The sequence below is a fragment of the Coturnix japonica genome, chromosome 3 (assembly GCF_054131305.1).
Source record: "Coturnix japonica strain WE chromosome 3, WE-NBRP24, whole genome shotgun sequence".
In the NCBI taxonomy this organism is placed as follows: domain Eukaryota; kingdom Metazoa; phylum Chordata; class Aves; order Galliformes; family Phasianidae; genus Coturnix; species Coturnix japonica.
The window spans coordinates 23,543,297-23,566,959 of record NC_140665.1 but is presented as its reverse complement, the minus strand read 5'-3'; the positions used below and the strand labels follow the sequence as shown (position 1 = coordinate 23,566,959).

Sequence of the window (23,663 nt, the reverse complement as noted above, 5' to 3'; positions counted from 1 at the left end):
CACGGCTCTGTAAACACAGCTACCGGGCAAAGTCAACAGCGAGCTGCGGCCGACAGCAAACAGCCCGCGGGGCCGCGCTGCTCCCCAACGGAGCCGGCCCGGGGCTTCCCTCTGCCCCGCCGCTCCCCCGTGTCCGCACGCGGGACGCAGCGCCGAGAGCATCCCTGACCTCACGGCACTGGGGGCACCCGTGGGGCTTTCAAGTTGGCAACGCCGCTGGGAGGGTGGGATGACGACTGGACTAGGTTGTAGAATCACAGAACCACAGAATATAGACCCACAGGAACCACTGAGTCCAACCCCTGGCTGCACACAGGAACACCAAAAACTCAAACCCTATGTCTGTTGGCACTGTCCAAACACTCCTTGAAGTCCAGCAGCTCTGGGCTGTGCCCACTGTCCTGGGCAGCCTGTGTCATGCCTACCACCCTCTGGAGCAGACCCTTTTCCTAACCCCCCTCCAACCCTCAACAGAAGCAGCTACATGCCATTTCCTCGGGTTTGTTGCTGTGATCAGATGATCACAGAGGTCTTTACCAACCCTAATGATTCCATGAATTCCAAGCGTGGGCCACTTCAGGTCCTCAGTTAAAAACCACAACTGGAAACACGTCTGTGGGAGCTGGGATCTGTCAGAGCTTCTGCAGGGTCAATGGTTCTTCCAGAAGATTTGTGTGCTTGCACTGCTCCTCTTTGCCATTTAGGAGTTCATACTCTCTGAAAGGACATCATAATCTTTTGAATTCCTAGCCACCTGTTCTGGCTGTTTGTGTGGAAGTGGAGCTTTTTTTGTTTGAAAGACTGATCCAGGAGGCCCAAGATCCCTTGAACACTCAGGGCTGTGCCTCTAGGTGTGGGCTTCTTCACAGCCAAGCTCTCCATCATTCTCTGCTCTGCCAGACTCCAGTCCCTTGAACATATAGGTTTTGTCTTCTTTAGAGAGTGTTCTTACATGGCAAAATCTTTATAGTACTTTTTAAACAAGATCTTTCTTTAATGTTGTTTCTTCTTTTCTCTCAGGAAACCCACTCCCTTGTCCGTTTGAAGCAAGCTGAGATGCAGCCAATTGTATTAGTTCTGGCTGCAGCAAAACTGCAGAATGAAACCTGAAGTGTGTGGTGTGAGTCCAAAATAAATGGTCAGTGGCAGAGCCAGCAAAAAACCTGCAAGCGCAGACAGCCTGCAAAAAGGAAAAGCTCAGGCCCTACCGTCACAGCTTTGCATTTTCTCCAAAGGGAAACATAAGTTCTGGCTTTAAAGAGCTTGGGAAGAGGCGCTGGGGGCACTGTGGCTGCTTGTGACTGCATTTATGAATTGTGATGATTCTTGCATTTTTGTTTTTCATTTGTGAATGCAGCATCTGTAAGTGGGGGGAAGGTGCTTTATCTCCTGTCCTGCGTTCTCAAAACACTTGATTTTTATGTGCCAGATGTCAGCGTGCCCTGATTCTCCATCAGTCAGTTGGGATGAAAGGCTGCCCATATCACGGAGGTGTTGTGAGGATAACTCTGCTCCTGCACAGGGAAATCTGGTACCGCAGCGATAAAGACCCTGTAAATATTTACACAGACAGAGCGAGCTCATGGAAATGGTACATTACTGGCTTAACTTCATTGCAAGGAAGTAGTTGAGAATATCACTGATGTATTACGTTTACTCTTATTTTTAATTAAGCATCGACAACACATTTGGTGCTGCTTCAAGCCACAAGATTTAGAGAGCTGTTGCTCTACACATTGTACAAATTGCAAGGAAATACCAAGTCTCAAGCAAAGGCAAGAAGTAACATAACTACTTTAAGACTAAATCCTGCCAGTTGGACCTTTACACTTTTAAGCATTAGTAAAATAATGGGGAAAGGAGAAACAGAGGATATAAATTATTTGAACATTCAAAAACCTTTTGATAAATACCCATTCAAGAAACTGTTAAGGAAACTTGGTAACCACAGAATTAAAATCCATTTATAAATAGGGATGGAATAAATGACCAGTTCAGGTCGGGAAAGAGATTAATAATGAGGTGCTCTAGAGATCAGGATGCAGACCAAAATTGTTTAATCCTGTATTAATAATGTCGGGGTGAAGACTGAAGTGGCAAAAGTTGATGTCAATAGAAAAGCAGTTAGCTTAGGTCAGAACAGCTCCAGAAGAATTTAATAACACAGCAGGACACTGTGCAGAAGAGCCCAGCGTGGAAGGTGCCCTCAGAACCTGCAGCAGCCCTCCTGCTCCCCCTGGCATGCTGCACCATCCCACAGCTGTACAGGGGTGAAGGTCAGTAAGCAGGGCACAGGCAGAGGTTTGCACGGTTCAACTCCTTCCTCGCTCCTCCCAGCAGCTGCCCAGCTCCCACAGTCTGCAGTGCCAAGAGACTGAGCTCCCTCTGCCAGCCTTTGAATAATATATCTGAGAGCTTCTCCAGCAAACGTTTAGAAAAGCCAGTGTGAGTTCCCCATGGCTTATTCTCCCCCGAGGACATGCCAAAAGCTCTCGGTCACCTCTCACAGATACTTTAAGCATTGTTTGTTCTGATGAGAGCAATATGGTAGCAAGTCCCCAGTGCACTTGGTCTACATAAGCTCCCAGGAGCTGTCTGGCACCTCCCGGCACAGCCAGGATGCGAGTAGCTGTGTGCAAACAGTCCCCTCCCCCAATGCTACACGGGGTAAATGTTTCTGAGCTATAACCACCGAGCTGAGGCACTGTCTCTACTACCCAGAGAAGCTGTGCTGCGCCATCCCTAGAGGTAGATAAAGCCAGGTTGGATGGGACCGTGGGCATCCTGAGCTGGAGCCCGGGAATGGGGTGGGGGTGTGGGGAGAGGGCACAGTCCTGCCCACGGCTGGGGGTGGGACTGGATGATCTCTGAGGTCCCTTCCAACCCAAGCTATTCTGTGATTCAGTGATTCTTTAGATTCTTTGCTATGAGGTTTTTCTTCCCACTGACTTTGCTTTTAAGGTGTGGCTGTGCCTCGCTACTCCTCAGTGGTGCGAACTTTGCAAAGTGGGGAAGCTCTGAAACCACATTGTATCTATTTGTTCCAGGCTGGTACACAGACAAACGTTCTTACCTGCAGCCTGGACAGTATCTGATGGTATCTCTGTGTAACTACATTGTTACCAGCCCTCCTTTCCAACCACTCCGTCTTCTCCACAGTGCCACCCTGACACAGCACAGGGTCTGATGGCTTTTGAAGGTAATGACGTTCAGAGAAACTCAGACCTCTGTTTTTCGCAGGGATTTATTATTGCTTTGTTTTTAACCAGAGGGTCATTTCCAAGGATACTATTCTGGAAAAGAAAGCAACTCATAAAGAAAGATTTGTAAAAATCCTCTTGATATGACTTGTAAAGTATTTTGAAGTGCCAGCCACAAAATAAATTGTTTTTAAATCTCCTCTTTCATCTGATGATTTACATGACATTGGAAATGCCCCTCACACACAGCCAGGAACCTGCTGCAATTGGTGGGTGTAAATGCAGCTCATTGTGGCCCTGCTCTCAGGGGGAACTGGAAGACCTCACACCTAGAGGAAGGGGAAAGCCCATGTGGGAAGAGCCCTGGCTCCAGACTTGCAGTGTGCATAGGGCAATTCAGGGCTTCTTCCTCTCAGACCAGGTTCCTGCCAGTGAATCCCAGTGCTTTGCCTTGCCCTTGCAGTTCAATCCAAGGTCTACACGATACATGGCCTGTGAACACTCTTGGGATTCTTACTTTTTTTTCTTTTTCTTTTTTTTCTTCTTACTCACAGAATGATTTGGGTTGGAGGAGACCTCAAAGCCCACACAATTCTGTCCCCCTGCCATGAGCAGGGCTGCCCCCAATGAACAGCTCAGGCTGCCCAGGGCCCCATGAACCCATCCTTGAGCACCTCCAGGGATGGGGCATCCACAGCTTCTCTGGATAAATCTAAAATGAAAAACTATCTAAAATGAAAAACAGTGCACATAATATCCATTCTGCCTAATAAACCGTAACCTAATACTTCAGCGCAGGGGAATGGGCTCCAGGTATGAGCAGGCTTCATTTGTGGAGCTTTATGAACTGACATAAAATGAGAACCTGCTCAGAAGTGAAGGAAAAGCTTCATTAGCCCTGCAGCACGTGTGACCAGCAATTCTGCCAAGGGTTGTGGAGGAAAAGATCCCTTCTCTTTGTCCATGGTTCACTGCATTGAATTATAGGAAACAAGATGTTCAGGGCACAGCATAATATGTATGAGCAGTGTGCAATAATGCAACCTTGAAGGTCACTGAACAGCTTGGTACTGCTGGTTTAGAATTTGTGGGTTTTACCACTGTCACCTTTGATTTTCTCCAAAAGCACAAGTCAAAGAAAAACTTTGGGAACTTTGAAATAATCTAAATGGGCCAGAGATTGGGGCAGCTCGTGGCTCTGGGTATGCTGCAGAACTCATGAAGACCAACACGTCAGGACCTGACCTCTGCACAGAGCCCCAGTGTTTCCCTGGAAGTAGCTGCCCTCTGCCTGCCTCACTGCCCTGGTGCAGGGGGAGGAACTCCTTGGGCTCTGGTTTATTGCTCGCCTCCCCAGGCTCCTGAATGGCCCTGCTGCCATCACAGAGACTCTCCAGCACCAACCTTTGCCACGGGCTTCAAAACCCTTCCTTCCCCAGCTCTTCCACTGGCCATTGCTGCTGCAGAGAAATCAGCAGCTCCTCAGCCCCAGCCTCATCCTCCAGACTCTAAGACCCACAGCAGCCACTGTCCTGAACCACTTCCAGCAGGGCAGCGCTGATTCATTTCCTCTGGGTCCCAAGGACAATTAGCAAAAGCTGTCATTTTGTTAATCCGGGTGTAATTAATCACCACCAGTGTTTTGATTTTAATCCTTCTGTTTCCACAGACTTTAAGAGCTTTAGGATCTGCGAGCTTTTATATTTGTGGTTTTAGAAGATGCTGACATTTATCTTTACCCAGGACATAAAATCTTTTGCAGAAGTGATAGGTTTTATGGAGGGCCTAAACTACTTTGGATTCAAATCAGTACAGAAATGCAAGGACCAGACTGGACAGGTACAGAAGGAAGCTAACTGACGCTTGTTTCACCAGCATGGAGCAGTAGACAGGATGAGAAGCTGAGTATTTTGTGCAGAGAAGCTGTATTCTTGCTATCTACCAGTTTTCAAAGACATAGCAAAAAGAAGACCTGGATCTCTAATTTCTTCTTTTGCTTTTGGTATCAACCAGCTTCCAAGAATGCTGGATATAACAGGGCATTGGAGCAAAATTATCTCTGAGGTTCCTTCCAACTCAAGCCATTCTATGATTCTGTGATTTTATAATAACTGCAGTAGTTTTTGTCAGAGATGGGAATGTTATTATAGACTCACAGAATCATAAAATCACCAAGGTTGGAAAAGACCTCCAAGATCATCAGATATACCTATCACCAATATTTCACCACTAAACCATGCCTCTTACTACATCTAAGTATTTCTTCTTCTTCCAGGGACAGTGACTCCACCACCTCCCTGGGCAGCAGTTCCAGCACCTAAACACTCTTTCAGAGAGTAAATTTTTCCTAACATCCAACATGAATTTCTCCTAGTGCAATTTGAGGTCATTATCTCTTGTCCTATTGCTAGTTATGCGGGAGGAGAGGCCAACTCCCACCTCACCACAACCTCCCTTGAGGTAGTTGTAGAAAGTGATAAGGTCTCCCCCCGAGCCTACTCTTCTCCAGACTAAACAATGCCAGCTCCTTTCAATCACTCCTCATTAGGCCACTTCACTCCCTTACCAGCTTAGTTGCCCTTCTCTGAACATGCTTCAGAGCCTCAATGTCTTTTTTTCTGTAAGGGGCCCAAAACTGAACAAGGTGTTCAAGGTATGGCCTCACCAGTGTTGAATACAGAGGGAATTATGTGGTACTTTATGTGAGAGTACCCAAGACTGTGGGTAGGCAAGACATAGGGACATTTGACAAGCTCTCATCTGAATAGATGAGATGTTTGAATTGTTTCTCAGACTCAATAAAAAATAAAGGCATGTGAAAATGTCAGAGTATTTCCTCTTTCCCTTTCCCACCCAAGCACAAAATCAAATCAAAGCAAACACATGGGACACAAATTTAGGAGCAGCCTGCTCTGCGCATATTCACAGTGATATGCAGGCAGTTTCCAGATGTATGGATTACACAGTTCAACCAGCTGCTACTTAAAGATCGGCCTTAGCATATTGACTGAGTGCCTCACCACAACAGAAACCCCTGAGCTTGGTGTTAATGCTTCTGTCCTTCGCATCTGGCTGCATCCATCTGGTGATATTGTTGCCATCTCTTCAGTCCAGCTAGATGTTTTTCATGTCTCCTGAAGCATAAAGTCTCTGGAATATAATTAAACATGAAAATAAATAAATAAATAAATAAATTTTTAAAAAAATTGGTGAGCTTTTGTAGTCTTTAGTCTTAACATTTTTCAGTTGTTCGTTGCTATAGTGTCGGAAATGTGACTATGACAGCAAGAGCAGTGAAAGATACTCACAGCAGTAAGAGCATCAACACTGCAAAATGTACATAAAACAACTGCCAAAGACAGAGTGCTTAAAAGTACTTTAGGATCTGCCCTGAAAAACAAGTTAGGATTTTCTCATCATGTGGATGCACATTTCTCATAACTACTTTGATAACTGTGTCTTTGTGAGTGCAGTTGGGTGCTGGATAAGATGTCTCTGACATAAATACTCCTGCAGTAATATTGAGTACATATGTGCTACAGAATCAGCGTGCCTGTGCAGGGCTCCTGCCCTATGCTGTACTGGTTACCACTGCCCTAACACAGTGCTTAGTATATCTAGTCCTGATTCCATTCTTCAGTGCTGATTCCTTATTTTCAAGTGGTATTGGTATGAGTGAGACTTGGGGCTACATATGTACAAGACACCTTGGCACTTCGACAGCCAAATTTGGTGTTGTGTCACTCTACAGTTTGCATCTTCATGTTATGCACCAGAAGAACCTGGGCATCCCAGGAGCAGGAGCTGCCTACAGAAGAGGTTCAAGACAGCCATGAGGCTGAGAGAAGAGCTGCTTAATGCCATCAACATGAATAAAGAGCAATAGGAAGGCATTTTTTATGGTTGACAAAGGAATATTTCTGTATTTGGGATTCAGTCTTGAAGATACCACTGGGAAGTTATCTCCTTTGAAACAGCAGAGGCCAAGGTTCTGTACTGCTATCTCATTGTGCAGCCTGAAGGCTAGGATTGAAACCTGTGATGCAGGGGATTCCCATACCTAAATCTCTAAACCAGAGTTCATCCCTTGTCCTTCTCCTCTTGCTGCAGTACAGTCAGGAAAACAACTGTATTCACATGTGGGATCCCCTCCATCACACCTACTAAGATTGCTCTCTGTCCTTATTATATGGAAATTATTCCTACTGCAGTGTTTTTTTTTTTTGTTTGTCTGTATATCAGCCACTGTATAAGACAATCTGTAGTCAGACACTGGCCCAAGTAGAACACTGATATCAATAAAAGAAGCAGAGATACTTTGCTGGCAGAGGCTGACATGCCATTGGGATTCAGGCATCCCTCAGTTAAGGGCTGAAAGGGTTTTGAGGACTTTTCAGGTTCCAGACATTGCTTAGCAGCTGAATTTAGGGCACGGGTGCTTAGAGAGGTGGTGAATAGCTATGGTCCTCTGTGGAGGTGTTCCTCTCCCAGCATTTTGTGGATGCTTTATGGGTGCATCTGCAGCCAGATGTGGTCATAATTTGTAGGATGCTTTTTATTGCAATCTTTCTCTAAATCTTAATAGCTGCCAGCCAATAAAGTCAGCAGCATTGTTTACAAAGTAGAAAAGATAAATGTTTAATAAAACACTCCATCATTCATAAAATATTCATTTATACTCTCGATTCATCCTGATAATTTTCAAGAGCACTCTATTATATGGGAAAAAGAACTTTTAAAAATGTTTTAGTCCTGAAATCTAGGTCAAAGTTTGGAGCCCCATGTGAATCTAGCACGATCTTTTCCAGAAATGCTGAACGTTTGATATTCTTTGAGCACCCTGATAGGCTGAAAATATTCCTGAGAGATTAGCAGGCTCACAGCTACTGCTCCAATTCATAGAAATTAAACCTCCCATCATCTGGTTTTTATATTTGGAAAATGTCAGCTATACTTCCTATCACGTATATTGTTGCTTCAATGCACTGAGCCTTCTGTGAATTTCAAAACACATAACTCAGCTCTCAAGCATTTCTTTTGTAAATATTGATAATGGTTTCAAGTTCTTTATTAAATAACTTTTTAATGAGTCTGAGGACAAAGAACTATTTTTTCACAGTCTCACAAAGATAAGAATCGTAACATATCTTTCTGTACCATGGAACACATGGTTCTCAATACCTCATTGTACAGCCTAGGTTTTCCTCACTTTTAAAAGCTCACTTAAATATATATACATATATATATATATTTAAGGCCCCGTGATTTGAAGAAATAAAATATAACCAGGTCATACTAAAGTGTATGAAATCACATGCAAATTTTGTGTGACGGCTTTGCAGGCCAGTGTGTGCTGCCATTTGGAGCAGCATTAGAAGGCTCCCTTTACCCTTGTAATCCAACAGAAAGAACTACAAAATGCTACAATCACTCCTAATATGGTTCAGCACGTAGACCTCTCCTTGCACAGAGTTATTTATTGCCTGCATTTTTACCAGAAAGGATCCCTGTGCATACACATAGGATCGAAGACAATAAAATATTATGGAGAGGTTCCGCAGGGGAGGTTTCCAGGGAAAGGTTTTTTATCAGTTTACAGGCATGGCCAAAGTACTGCAGGGGAGTTCCTCTTCAGAGCAGGCTGTAAACAATTTACATTGGGTAGGTAATAGGAAGTCTTTAGAGTGCCTTGAAAAATATTAACTTACAGAAGTTCTGACCTCTGTCTTCTAGACCTGGCCCAGAGGACTGATGTTTACTAGTAAGCATTCAGCTCGCTAGGAAACTGCATGCCGTCGGTGGAACTAAGGTTATTTTTAAATACATTTCAATTAGAAGTTGGGCTGTGTAGCAGTATACTAAATCAAATACATTGTACGACTAATTTTCTTTGTAAAAACCCAAATGGATACCTTTGAACTTAGAAATGTTGCCTTCAGGCATATAATATTCCAGCCAGCTGTAGCTTAAGTGCATGGTTCTGTAACTTGCTTCTTCATTCAACACTCAAAATCATTCAGGTTTGCTAAGCAGAATTAAAAGCCAGCCAGGAATGTATTACTGCTCCCCTGATATTAGTCATTCTTCTCACACATTCTCTTGAAGACTTTCAGCTCTAATTGTGACGTTTTTCTGTATTGGTCCTATTGATAGCTTGAAACCTTAATAATGACCCATTTGAAATGTAAATACTTGGTCTCATTTGAACGGCTGCTGTTCAAAGGAATTGTATTGAATGGTTTAGCTGTGACTGCCAACACTGATCAAGTGAAACACAAGGCAACTTAGGTGATTTTAGATAGTGTCTTAGGCTTGGCCCACAGTTGGAGATGTTGCCAAAGTTGTGGTTTCCTAGAAGGCTGAGAAACATCTTCAGTCTTTCCATTCTCCACAGTTTCCACCTGCACATTTATTTTTTTCTTGTTAAAATGAAACACAAATGCCTTGATTTGGCACGGTGGTTTTATTTGTTTGTTTTTCTCCAGTGCAGATGGTAACAAAGCCACAGGACTTCTTTATTAAACATGTAACTGAAAGATGAGGCTTGGAAAGGAGCTGCTGTTGTTTTCTGGCTAGCAGGTTCTTATTTGCATCTATTATTCTAATGATGCTGAGGCTTTCTTGCAGTATTTAGGATATGTCAGGGCACCACATGCACCCCACAGGTATCTTTTCAGCTGTTTCCAGTTAAGGCGCATACATTACTGAGTTGTGACTTATAAGAACCATTCCACCTTCCATATTTGTCATTGTGCCAACACATGGGATATGACCTCGTCCAAAAAGCTGAGCACCTGCAACTCTCATTAAGATCTTCCCAGTGTCGCCCATTCCTTTTCAGACTCCTAAACGGGCCTCTTGCAATCTACCTGCTTCAAATTCCCTGGGGATTTATTGGCTCCGAACACAGATGACTTGTCTTGGTATCAAGGATTTCCTCTCTTTTGAACACAAACATCAAAACACAAAGAAAGCCTAAACTCAAGTAATGTGAAAATATTGTCTTTGATTCCAACCCATATATACAAAGTTATAGCTAAATGTCTGATTTGAACTTGAAATATGATGCCTTGACTGCGTATGATCATACAGCATGTAAAATGTTTGGAAGCCTTTAAAGAGCAGAAATATTTTTGGCTTTGATTCATTCATCATTATACTTTCTTTAATGCACTTGTATATGGCTCAACGGATTTTTACATTATCAAGCGTGAGCACCAAGTTTCAGGAATGATTAAATCGGTGTAATTATCAATTACAACAGTAGAACACAGTCAGAAACCTGTTGTGCACTTCACAGGTGCTGTATGTTTAGATGAGAGTCTCCTGCTCAATATCTGTGCAGTCCAAAATCTTGATCCAAGTTTTCCTGAAACCCTTCCATTTTCTTTCAGTGACAGACAGCGCTGAAATTTACTTCAGTGACACTGAGTTCTCGGTGAGCAGTAAAGTACAGGCACCTGCAACTTGGCGTTGCCCTGAAATTGCTCTACTTTTGCCCTTTCAAATTCAGACTAAGCAATAAAATTTAATGTACACGTGCACTTACTGCATTAAAATTAATGGTTTCATTTCCAGACTGATTACTAACCATGAGCTTAAATGAAATTAGTTCTCCTAGGAGATGTCTAAGCATCCATAGAAGTGAGTACTGCTTTTAGACTTGGAAAAAAAATGCTACATAGCAAACAATGACAATTTCCCACTCAACTCGCTTAAATGCCCAAGTGATCTCAGGGTTTGTTTTTTATAGATACTTACAAGAAATAATCTCTAAGCTCCATTCAACAAATTTGATGTGAAACAAAATAAACTCATCACTCATCTTGAAAGGTTTAATGTAATCCTTTCTAATGAAGACTATTTCTTTCTATTACTCTACATTTTCCCTTTAATTCTATCAGAAGTTTTCCACAATATCATCCAAGCAACCTTGTACATAGTTTCTTTTAATGAAGAAATCACACCTTTACTGAGCACGTTTGTTCTGCTAAGATAATTTTTGCATTATGAAAGTAAAGTTTTAAACTATGTAATTAATTAGTGCTAAGTGCGACTCGGATATGAATGGAAGCTTGCAATTAGACCTCAATAATGTACTCAGAGTTTGCTGAGTACGCAGGCTCATGCTTCAGTTCCTCCAGATGCTGGGTCTCCTTGTAATTGAGAGAAACCTCTTGTTGTCCTGCAAATCTACCTCCAAGTATTCTAAATGATCCAAAAGCTGATATTGTTACCCTTAGAAGCACGAATGACACTTTAATCCATGGGTGTCTGAGTTTCCATGGAAACTTCAACCGATGCAAAATGCACAATAACACGAATAATTCTCAGCTACAAAATGCTATTTCTCAACACTTCCACTGCTACTAGCTGTGCATTTTCACCAGTAATGAACAATAGCCTTCATGCCACACTCATAACAATCAGTACCAGCAGAGGTGACCCACTGTCACTGTCACCACTGCTGAAATGCACCACCCTCTCCCTCACCGTGCTCATATCCACTGTTTGGTCTCCATAAATGTTCAGCAACCATCAGTGAATGTCAGTGGGCGCCATTTTTTCTACACGGAGGAGTTCAGTGACACACCTTTGCTTCATACACACTTCTGTATCAGATGCCATTGTGTCAGACTGCTCCTTTGCTGCCATCTGTCACATAGGAGTAGCATGTTATGGAATACTGGTGGGAAGGTTCAGTCTCTAATGCTGTACCACCAATGGCTGAGTGACTGTTGCTTGGTGAGGCCGAGCCACTGCCAGGATGGTGTGGGACAGAGGGCTGTTGCAGTGTGAGCTGGACAAGGCCACATGCAGCCCACGTGATGGATGTGCCTCCTTAATCAGTATACTTGAAATGCATGGAATTCTTTTAAGGCTAAAGTGGCATGAATGGATTCTCAGGTAAGACTTTAATCAGTAGAAAAGTGCATCCAAAGTACAAAATGACTGAAAAACAGTGTCAAATGCTCTTGTACTGTCGTTTCACTGAGACCTCATAAGCTCTGAAGTCAAACAGTTCAATTGAATGATGCCTATACTTACAGTTGTATTAATAAGTTAATGTATTATTATTACAACTAGTCATAGGGTACAGTTAAAGTGTGATAGCATTGTGTTTATGTGTGGACTGCTTATGCCATTTGCAGCAGTTTTTAAAGTAGCAATGTTTCCTCAGTTTGCATTCAATATGTGTGCTCATAATAGATGAGTGAAGTTGCAAAAAGCGAGTTGTTTATCAAACTCCCTAGAAACACAAAGAATACATCTTCTGCCCAACATGTCAATAGACATACACACAGACTACATCCTTAGCAATCAATATCCAGCAGCCTTTGCAAGTTTGGCAGTCAGCATCTGGCAGGCTGGCAGAACCAAGCTTGGGATTTGGATTACGTCTTTTTTTCACAAGGTGTGCAATTGTCCTGGGCAAATAAAGCCCTTAAGCCCAGTAAGGAGCTTTAGAGTATGCAATTACTTTAGAGGATGAATTAAAAGACACTGGAAGCCTCACAAAGTTTTACAACGTATGTGGCAAAACTTTCTGGCTAATATCTGCCAAACTCAAATGAGTAAGCTTGTCTCTTGGGAAAGAAAAAAGTATTGTGCTGGATATTTCTAATCCTACACATAGCACAGCACTTGGAGATCTCCAGAGGGAAGAGCAGAGGTATTTTACTTCAGTTCTTCCTATTAGATTACCTGTCAGAGAGCAGAGTAGCCCATTTTCCCCATATATATATATATTTGTCCCTGAATATGAACTCCATGGTCCTGCTAAAGAGCAGAAGTATCTTTATTTTACATAGCAGCAATGGATCAAAGGACATATTATGGAACCTAATCACCATGTGTACATAAGGCAGGCAGTACTGCAGCTAGAAACCAGAGGGAAGAAACCCACAAAATTATTTTGTAAGCTGTTTTTGTCCAGAAAAGGTTCAAAAGCAATGCTGCTGAGCAGCTAATGCCTTATTTACTTTCCTGTTTTTGTTTTAACCCAGTCTGTGTTATGCAAAAGGAGACTCCAACACACTCATCCAGAGCTTCTTGCCTGAGGCGATGAACCTAGCAATTTCATCTATCACTTACACCAAACCACAGCACACTTTTCTAAGCTTAGCTTGTTATTGTCTTTCAGGCTGTAGAATAACCCAGGGCAATGGAACAGTTACTGGCACTATAAATGTTTTCAGACTCTGATGCTAGTAATATGCAACCTTATTTGAATTAAATTACCTCCTTAAGAGAGCCTGAAACAGGATGACTTCATATAATTCATTATGTTTAAGAAGGCGGTTTAGTGTGGTAAGTTAAAACCCATTTAATTGCTCTGTAGTTTTCTTGGCTGTGGTTGTTTTTCTTAAGTGAAAGTAATTAAACATAAATATTTACTAATATCCCAGGCTGTGAAACTCTATAGCCAGTAACAAGAACAAGGAGAACCAACCCAGCAGCAACTTCCTACACTAATATCCCACGCCAGCTGAAACATTCCGGCTGACTTTTCAACAAATAGGCCCAGCTATTGTGGATTCCTTTGAGGGGGAATTCAGAAGCTGGGCAGTTGAATTTATTTAAGTGAGGGAAGGAAACCACTACTCAGATGCATTTTTTAAATGTGTATATGTATATATATATATACAGGATTAATGCAAAGACACCACAAGTAAATTAGCTTTTTCCATATTGATCCTTCCTCTAATCTTCAAACATCTGTTGATGTCAGCACAAAAGGTCTCACTGAGTTGCATGGGTTCTGCACCACAGTCTCACCATAAGTGAGCTAAATCACAGTGACAGCACTGCTTTCTCCTCCTCTAGCCACCTCATCTCATCACTCCTAAACCATTTCCCTCCAGCCAACACAAGTGATGCTGTGCCCACACAGGGAAACAGACTAAGGAACCAATATCAGAGATGCCAGTTTAGCTTAAGTATTCAGTTGCAGTAAAGCAAAAGCTTCCTCTTGCCAAGCTAGTGGTAAGCAATTGATATGGCAAACATCCATATAGGCAGCATAGACTCATAGAATTATTAAGGTTGGAAAGACCACTAGGATCATCTCATCCAACCATCAACCTATACCTGGGACTGTTGTAAACAATGTCACACAGTGGTATATCTACCCTTTTCTTGAAAACCTCCAGGGATAGTGACTTCACCACCACCCTGGGCAGCTTGTTCCAGTGCCTCACCACTCCTAAGAAATGTTTCCAGCCTGAACCTGGCACAACTTGAGGTCATTACCATTCATCCCATTGCTGTTACCTGGGAGAAGAGGCCAATCTCCACCTCGCCATAACCTTTCAGGTAGTTGTAGAGTGCAGTTTGATCTCCAAATGGGTCCAGCATTTCTCAGCTGAGGGCCATCCAGATATGATTTTCAGAGACAAGTATATGGGATTTAGCCTTGCAACAGTACTCTGTATGTCTTCTTTCTTTTCCACTTAGAACTAAGAAGCGTCTTGTAACTCTGTAGGACCCAAATTCAGTAGAATTAAGCAAAGATAGTATTTATACAATGTGGTACTTCACTGAGTTGATCTTTTGGCAGTTTTTGCTGTTCCTACACATATCAGTCCCTGTTCATGCTTTTAATAAGACCTCTTTTCTCTAGCATTTGATGAAAGGACTGTAATAAAAGATCTAAGTCCTCAATTGTTACCAGAAAAACTCAAATCTCCTAGGTCTGAGGAAGGCATCAGTGACTGGCCCTGGGGCACTACTCCAAAAGCAAGATACTGCACACTACGAAAAAAAGCAACAAAACCTTAAAACATATGGCCCAATATGACTGGAGGTGGACACAAGCCTGATCCTGATTCAGGTCATGTGCTGAGGGAACAGAGGACATGCCGGATGGCTTTTGCCAGCTCTGTGGTGTGGGAGGGTCTCAGTCCTGAGGGTAGATACTGAGCTTTATTTCTTTGAACAAATCATGGCCTGCCCATGGAGCAAAGGCAGCATAAGCAGGGATGACACAGTCCCCCCCCCTTCACCAGCCCCTTCGCAGAGGCACTGTGAGTGTTCATCCACATCACCCCTGGGCCAACATTTCTTCGCATCTCCTGCCAAAAAGGGTGCCAGTTCATGCAAAGTATGCTGCTGAGACACATGGTGTGTTTCAGCCATCGTTAATTCCAAAACCTTTTGCCAAGAAAGAGCTTGTTAAAAGCTGCTTTAGCCAGAAAGATGAAATGCTAAGCTGCCTGCCTTTGCAAGATGATAGCTCACGTGAGAGGCTTGCATTACTGAAACACAGACATTTTCCTTCAGAATAAACTGGCTGGATCTTTTCAGTCTTCTGGGGGTCTGAAGTGCAAAGAAACTGCCAACACAATTAAAACTTGGGTTATATATGTGGCTGAGAAGCAATCTGTGTGTTCTGCTGGAGTGGATCAACCCACATGTGCTCCCAACAGTGCCCGGACAGATGCCAGGTCTGGACCTCCCCTCACACCAAGCCCTCACGGCTACTTGGCTCCTGGCAGCAACCTGTGACTCGCCTCAGGGAGCACTGCAGCCAGGGACCACTTCTCTGTCAGTCAATAAGCACTGATAGCAAATAAGACATCCAATATTTGCTAACTATCTTAGGTTATAAGAAAAACAGTTAAAGCTGCATTTACTGACTGAGCAGGTCCCTCACTAAGCTATAAATTAGTCAAGCAAAGCAGCCTTTGGCCATACAACCCTAGGCTGGATTTTTGTGAGATTTTTATCACTTATTCAGTAGATTTTGATTAAATTTGTAAATCTGGAAGACAAGTTGCCAGCAAAAATTCAGGTCTCAGAGTAATAATTCAGCAGATGGCATGTTTCTGTCTGAGTTATCACTAAGCAAATGCCTAGAGCCAGGCTTACTATTTTTATTTGAATTCTGGAGGCAGCTTTCCAGACTCAGAGGATACAGTCATCCTTTCGGCACTAGGCCCACAGAGCACCCCTGGGGCCTGAGATGCATCATTTAGGACTGTATTCAAACCTTAACCATTTCATTTCACAAAAGACAAAGATGTAGGTGATGGAACACCTGGCCAGCTCTCAGAGCAGTGGACAGAGACCACAGCTGCCCTAAAGCCTTTGGTAAATGTTAAGATAGGGGAGCCTCACACTGAGCTGAGCCTCTGAAAGAACTCTCTGTACCAGCAGCACAGCTGAACAAGTCTTGGTCTGCTGCAAGCCACCTTGCAGGGTAAACTGAAATCAGGGGTCCAGCAATGTTCTGTGCAAAGCATTGTGTCATTTCTGGACAGAACAAAGACAAAAATCTCTGCTAAGTCAGAGAAGACTCTCACACTAATATGACTACCAAAAAAAATATGCTTCTTTATGATATATAGGGTGAAATTGCATGGTTTTTCTTACCATCCAAAGGCTCTTGCAAATTACTGCTGGATGTTGTAACAAATCTGATGCCAGCAAGCAAGGATTGCTGTACCTTCAGAGACACTTCTACAAGTGTATCCTTTTTTTGTATTTTAATTGCTCTGTGTGCTTTGGTTCATAGCGTAACTCAGCCAAGCAAATCAACAAGAAAGACATGGAGGATACAAGTTTATTTCCATAGCGCTTAATCAGGAGTTTACCCCACAACCTGTGTGGCAAGTAATAAGCTTAGTCTTATTTGTACAGCAATGCTTGATTTACTTGTTACTCCCCTTCTGCCTTTCTCTTACCATGGTGGCACAGCATTGTTCCAAACTGCTGATCTTTGCTGTGGTCTCTTGTTTCCCACAACTTGCATTGCTGGGATGTTTACTTCCTGGATTTAATTCTAATTTAGCTACTACACTAATCCTTAAATAAATCTTTTTCAGTTCAACTCTTTCCCTTAGTTCTATACACCAATGTTTACACTAATTTAAATAGGCAGGATATTAGATTAAAGTTAATTGAGGGAGTCAACATACTAATCCAGTTTCCACGGGTTTACACCCACTGAAGAAAGCATTAAGAGCAGCCAAATAAATTACTTTTTTTCACAGAGAGAGAGAGAATAAGTTTGCAGAGTGGCCCACTATTAGGTTTGGGAAACCCAAGTCATTTGTATCATGTGTTTCTCGAATCATCAAACCGAGCATAGTATCAGACAACATATGCAGCTAAGCTGAATTCTCTCTTTCCTACTTCAAGCATGACAGCCCAGGAAAGCTGTTTGAACAAAAGTAGAGAAACTACAGGTTTCTACGAAATACTCACCTTAGTACCTCAAACCTCAGCTCACAATTTGCATCGTTGTTTCTGCACATTCTGTACTGTGCAGGCTCAAAGGAAAATGGCTTCTGAGTATGACTGCAGCTGTGTGTTTTGTTTGTCTATAAAAGATTTTCCAAAATGCCTGGAATTTGAGACTTACACATAAAATATAGTTATTCTACAGTACAAATAAGCATCTATAAATTTTTCCATTTGTAAAATCAGAATTCATTTCTGAGTACTACAGCTTGAAATAGTTCTTGGTCCCTAGAGCTGAAAATCACAGAGTTACATTGCTGTCCTTTTAAACTCCAGAGGTCTGCTTTTCTGTCATGTCCCCTCACAGCAAGGCTTACTTACATCTATTAATAACATGACCCAGTGTGAAAATTAGCAAAGGGCAGCAGACCAGTTCTGAGCTCCTCATAACAATCACTTGTCCATAGCCCACAAGTACACTTGTGCAATAAATTCAGTCACTGTACTATGCTGAATTCTGTTAAATCCCCAATGCTCTGGGGCAGAAGTTGTAGCTTTTCCCTGCCAGGTAGGTGTTTATGAGCCTGGTAGCACCAGAAGCGTTTCTGGAGCCCACAAACATAATTTAGCTGCAGTAATGTGAAATTACAGAGCCTGTCTCGTGCCGACATGTGCTACATGCAATTGTAAAAAGGAAAAAAGTTTAACAGCTTAGCCACAAAGGAATGTTTATATCTGATTACACTAACTGCTAATTTAATGGTAGTTAATCAGTGGCATGTAATACAAGCTGAGCAGAGCAATGGATTTATTGATGAATGGTGTTTAAAGTTGTTGTTAGAAAACTGGTGCATTTGTTACATTAAACAAGAAAAGAGCCCAATGAAACAGTAGCACTTTTGCTAAGTGCAAATTTCTGTTTCAGTCACTATGGTTCAAGTACTGAGCTACTCCAAATTTAGGAAAGCTTCCCCAAAAGTGATGCTTCCTATTTGATTACATTGACCTACAACATTAGAGGCAGATGTTGATGTCTGGCATTAGAGGTTTAATGGAACTTATTGGCATTCATGGACATTTTTCAGACATTTATGGAGACCAAACAGCAGATGTGAGCACAGCAATGTGGTAGGTGGCATGTTTCAGCAGCGACAACAGTGACATGAAAGACAAGCCATGTTCTGGATGACCATGCATAGCTGTTACACCACAAAATGAAGAGCATCTCAATCAGCTCATCTGCACAAATCCATTAACAGCAATGACTATGTTGAAAAACAGTGTTTTGTAGCTGAAGATTTATCAAGCAGTGATACTGTACTCTTTATCTGTTGTAGTTTGCAGGGAAATAAATACAAGGCATTACTTTCAGAGTAATCTACATACATTGAATGAAAAAGCGAGGACATGAGCTGCAGGCTAAAACCTACAGGAATCAGATGAAATTCCCTAGGGTGTCACCAGTAGATGCCACATTGCTGGGATGTGCTCTGAATTTTCATACAAAACCATTATGGAACCTGCGTTGTGCACTTCACCAAAATTCAACATGACAGTACTACAGGCTGCAACTTGAGGTTTAAATGCAGGAATGGAATTTTTATTCTTCCTATTTGAGGTGCATCTGTGCCCCTACACACTGGCTATAGGCCTATAAGCCACAAGGGACATGCTTCCTTCCCCTGAATTCAGTGGGAGCCAAGAAATAGATGCAGCACTAACAGCTGTACAACATCTCACAATGTGTGAGCCTGCATCACATGGGATGAAGGGAGTTGAAATAGGGGAAAGGGAAAAGAAAGGTACAGCCGCTTATCCCCTCTGGCAAGTATTGATTTGCCTGGATGCACACCTCACCTCCCCAAATCTGACCCACACAGCTGCCACTTACCACACAGCTTGTTTTTCTTAGAATGAAATATGAGCAAAGAGAGTCAGCAAAGCAGTTCTGGAAGTAGATCCCCACAGAGTGCATCCATGCCTGAGATTAAAAAGCTGAGCAAAGCTTTTAAGGAAGACCAGACTGAACCTTTTCACTCATGGGGGGGCTTCTCCAAATGACTGTTGCTCTCTTCATCCGCCCCACTGCTGCACCGCAGCATCCTGCCATCCTGCTGCAGCCTCCTGACCCCTAAGGCCAGCTGAAATCATCCAGCTTTTACTCCTGTCTTGGCTGCAAAGAGGCCAGCTGCCAAATGAGAGGCATCTGTAAAGGAGAAAAAAGTTGAATATTATGTCAGTTATTTATTAATGTGAGACAGTTTACTGAATTCTGCCAAAATTTAAGAGCTTCTGTTTCTCTGAGAGCTTCAGTTCCTTCTTGTGTAACTGTCAGGAATCTGTCCAACACTGCCTATTTCATGAATAATTTTCTTTTATCATTTCACTAGAAGATTTCAAATGCAAAAGATGGTGAGTTTTCAGGTCGTTAGCAGTGTCCACTAGAAGAGCAAGAAAGAAATGTTAACCTTGGGTAGACCTGGCAAATGAAGTGCCTGGTGACCCAATGATGTAACTATGGGGTGTTCAAGAATGGTTCATGTGAAACCTGAAACCCAGCCAAAACGTTGATAGCATATTAAATTCACCCCAATGATATTACTCCAGGGGAAAACAGAGTAACTAGTGTGGCAGTAATTTCTTGTTCAGAATTAATTGTAAGCCAACCTCTAGAGGAAGAAGTTTGTTGAACCACTTCTCAGCTTAAGGGCAAGAAGAGCCCCAGTAGTCTTCAAGTTCCTGATGAATATAGCAAACTTTGCTGAATCAGTTGCTCCATTAATAAAATCTGTCATTAACAATATCACTGGGTTGATCCTGCATGACACAAGCACAGAAATGCACATCTGGCAGTGGCAAACAAGACACAGGGGGGACAGGGGAATTAAATCAGTCAGGCATGGGAGCGTTGCCATAGTTTCCAAACAACCCATCTGTGATGACAGCTTTGGGCACCAAAAGCAGGGTTTCATTAGTAGTAAAGACTTGTAAATTCGTTGTGCAGCCTCATCAAACTCATTTGCTAATAGCTTACTCTGCAGCTCCAGCCAGGCTGCTGCACCCAGGCACTAACTGAACACTGAGACATGCAATGGGATTCCTCTACCCCTGCTTCAGTCATTCAGGAGTCAGGTATCTAATGCAAGTTGCTCATTCAGGCTTCCTCTGTAATTAATAGTCTATAGATGAGGAGCTTTCACTACCGGAGTTGGCACCTTCCTTCCTCAGATGCATTTTATCCATTTCTGTGTCTATCTGGGGGAAAAAAAAAAAAAAAAAAAAAAAGAAAGAAAGAAAGAAAAAAAAAAAAAAAAAAAATCACCCTCAGGAGATGCCTCTTCACCAGCTCATAAGGGGTCATGGCTGATCAGCAGTAGGTGGAATAATCCTATTTCAGATGGATATTGCTCAACTTTATGCACTCCCTCATTGCACTCCTCCTTAGGGCCGCAGCTGGGGAAGCACAGACAGTTGCAGCCCAGAATTGAAAGGAAGACAAAATTCATTTCAGGTTAGAAGTTTAGAAGTCAAACACAAACAAAATGCATTTTTTTTCAGAAACATAGAGAAATTTCTGATTTCCTAGTACAATTTAGGAGAAAAGAACTCAAACATAGGGGTCTTCTCATTTAGCTGAGCAGGTGGAACCATCCACACCTGCAGTTAAGTGGGCTGCAAACCTGTATTTGCAGATGAAGTAAATGGGTAAGCACTTATCAACAGGTTCTCTGTGTCTCCTGTAGATGGAGACAAACATTAGCTTGGACCTCACACTTTCTAATCCACTGTTCCCAATACTTACCATTCATGTTGTGCTTGACTAATTCCTCATGCTGTGTATTTTTGAACATATCATTAAAAAGTTATGGTGCTGGTCATTTCTTAGGCAAGAGGGAATACTCCACACATAGCAGGGTTTGTTACTTGTTTACTTCCAGAGCTGAATTTTTCTTTCTTTCCAGCTCCATGCTGCGGAATTTGTTGCTGGTCTGGTATAAACAGCCCATCCTGTGCATTGACCTAATGTAAACAGTCAGTAGCCAATATAAACAACCAACAGGCTAAATGAAGCCCCAAAGTATGTTTGAGCAGCAAGAAATGAAACATCAATAAATGTATTTCCATCATGTAAACAGTTGTTTCTCAGCTTGCCAGAAAATTCTCTTTTTGCAGATTTCTTGGAAGTTTGAGCACCAAGTAGGGTATGGGAACTGTTGAGTCATGGCCTGAACATTGATCACCCAGGGAAAGGGCCCGGTCAGCCCTGGGAGCACAGGTAAAAGCACCCTAGAAGGGGTGGAGACTGGCTGTACCTCTCTTAGACCCTATTTAAGGGCTAACTGCCACTGGGGAATGATCTCTTCCTGGAGATCCCTCCCTTGTAAGCTTTTTTTCCTGTGAGTCTAGTTCTTCAGATATGGGTGAGTATTCCTTTCCTATTTGTCTCTTTTGTGATTCCACCATGCTGATTTTTCCCACTGCAACAAATAGTTTGCAGTTTTCCCTAAGAGAGGGGCGCCAGGGGACATCACCAGCATCTTGTATCTTTGCTGCACATTCAGCTGAGTACCTCTCAGAAATCAGCCTGCTGGGGGAAGGAACCTCATTGAAGTTCAGCCCAAACAACCCAAAGGAGGTTGGAAAAGACCTCTAAGATCAAGTCCAGCTGTCAACCCATCACCCCCATGCCCACTAAACCATGTCCCCAAGTGCCACACCTCCATGTTTCTTAAACATTTTCAAGGTTGGTGACTCCACCTGGGCAGCCTGTCCCAGTGCATTAACAGAATCACGGAAAATTCAATCATGCTGATTCACTGGAACAAGTTTGCCTACATTATTACCAATACAATAATCTTCTTTAAAGAACTGGACTGTCTCAAAAAGTTGTCTAATTAGTTAGAAGACTTCTTTATCTGGGGTAGGAGTCTCTGGGAAAATAGCAGTCTCTCACAATTACACCTCTTTCCCAATCCTCCCCACCACCCTTCTTGAGAGGCAGCTCTCATTTGCTAAATCCCATCCATTCTTAAAGAAATACATTAAATATCATCTAAAAATTCATGTCTCTGGTTAAGATCAATCTTTACTATGCATATAGCCCATCGGCTACTGCAGCACCTTCCTTAGAGGCTGACACTGAACTGGGCTGGAATGAGATGGTTGAAAGAGGCAGTGAGGCACAAAGGGCAGTCTGACAGAAAAGAGAAGGACCCTCATACAGCTATATTTAGTAGTAACACCAGGGGAAAAAATTACATAGAGTTACTTCAGGTGTCTGGGAGAAACTACAGTAAGAAAACAAACCTTTTATCTTGAAATACTCCATCTGACTTCAGCCCACCTTGGCAGATAACTGTTTGCTCTCCGAGGAGAAAGGAACCAGATGGTTCTCATATTTCTAATGGCTGCGTGTTTACATGACAAACACCATCACCGAGGTTAGCACTAACTGCTGGAAGCTTTTCTCGTGCGTGTGTGGGGGCAACTGATTGCAAGAAAGAACGTTTTCTCATTCTCTTTTTGCTACCACTGAAGTCATAGCAAGCACAGAAAGATGGTCCACAGGCAAGGAGTACAGTGTAACTCTTGCAAGACTGTTGATTTTTTTGCAGCTGTAAGAGCAGAAATTGAGCAGAATTCAGCCTGAGGTGAACCCTGCTGGGGCATAATGCATTAGGCTTCCGTACTGCTGAACCATGTAATGAATCCCAGGGTCGGCACTAATGCAAAACCAGTGGCGATGTGCTAAATGGTTTAACTGCTCATAAAATGGTGGCTAACCACCTGTCCAGTTATTATCCAGCAGAGGAAATTTAGCAGCAGCAATCAGCCCATGCTATATTAAGTTACAGCTTTGCTTAGAAATGTCATGCCATAGTAAACAAAGGAAGAAAATTAAATTAAAAGTTAATTAAAATAGCTGTGTTGCATTTAAGGACTGTAGAATGCAGGCTGAAGTCTTCTCCTTACTGCCATGAAGGAAACAGGTTCTCAGTCAAAAGAAGATATTGGAGTACAGTGACACTTCACATTATTTTAATGCTACTTTGAACTCCACTTAACTATTCATAGGAGGAGGGTGGAGAAAGTAGAGTGAATGTTAAGAACCCCTTTACCCACGGGGTTGTCCAGTTAGGTACACAGTTCCACCCTGCTTCAGTTGAAGCTGTATTTTCTTTATAAAAGGATTTTGCCACAAATTGCTGTGCCTTAAGAAAGCAATGTTCTGGTGGCTTTCAAAAGTGGAAACCAGTGTCCATCCCACTTCAGTCACAT

At 42.5% G+C, this 23,663-nt stretch overlaps 1 long non-coding RNA gene across 1 annotated transcript; it reads right to left on the bottom strand.

Annotated features, from left to right (window-relative positions):
• Window positions 1–1,647: 1,647 nt before the first annotated feature.
• LOC107311116 (uncharacterized) lies at window positions 1,648–21,556 on the bottom strand. Its single transcript, XR_014943870.1, has 2 exons — window positions 17,409–21,556; window positions 1,648–6,350 (listed from the first exon to the last, which is right to left on the bottom strand). It is a non-coding gene; the product is annotated as an uncharacterized LOC107311116 (long non-coding RNA).
• Between the last annotated feature and the right edge of the window lie 2,107 nt (window positions 21,557–23,663).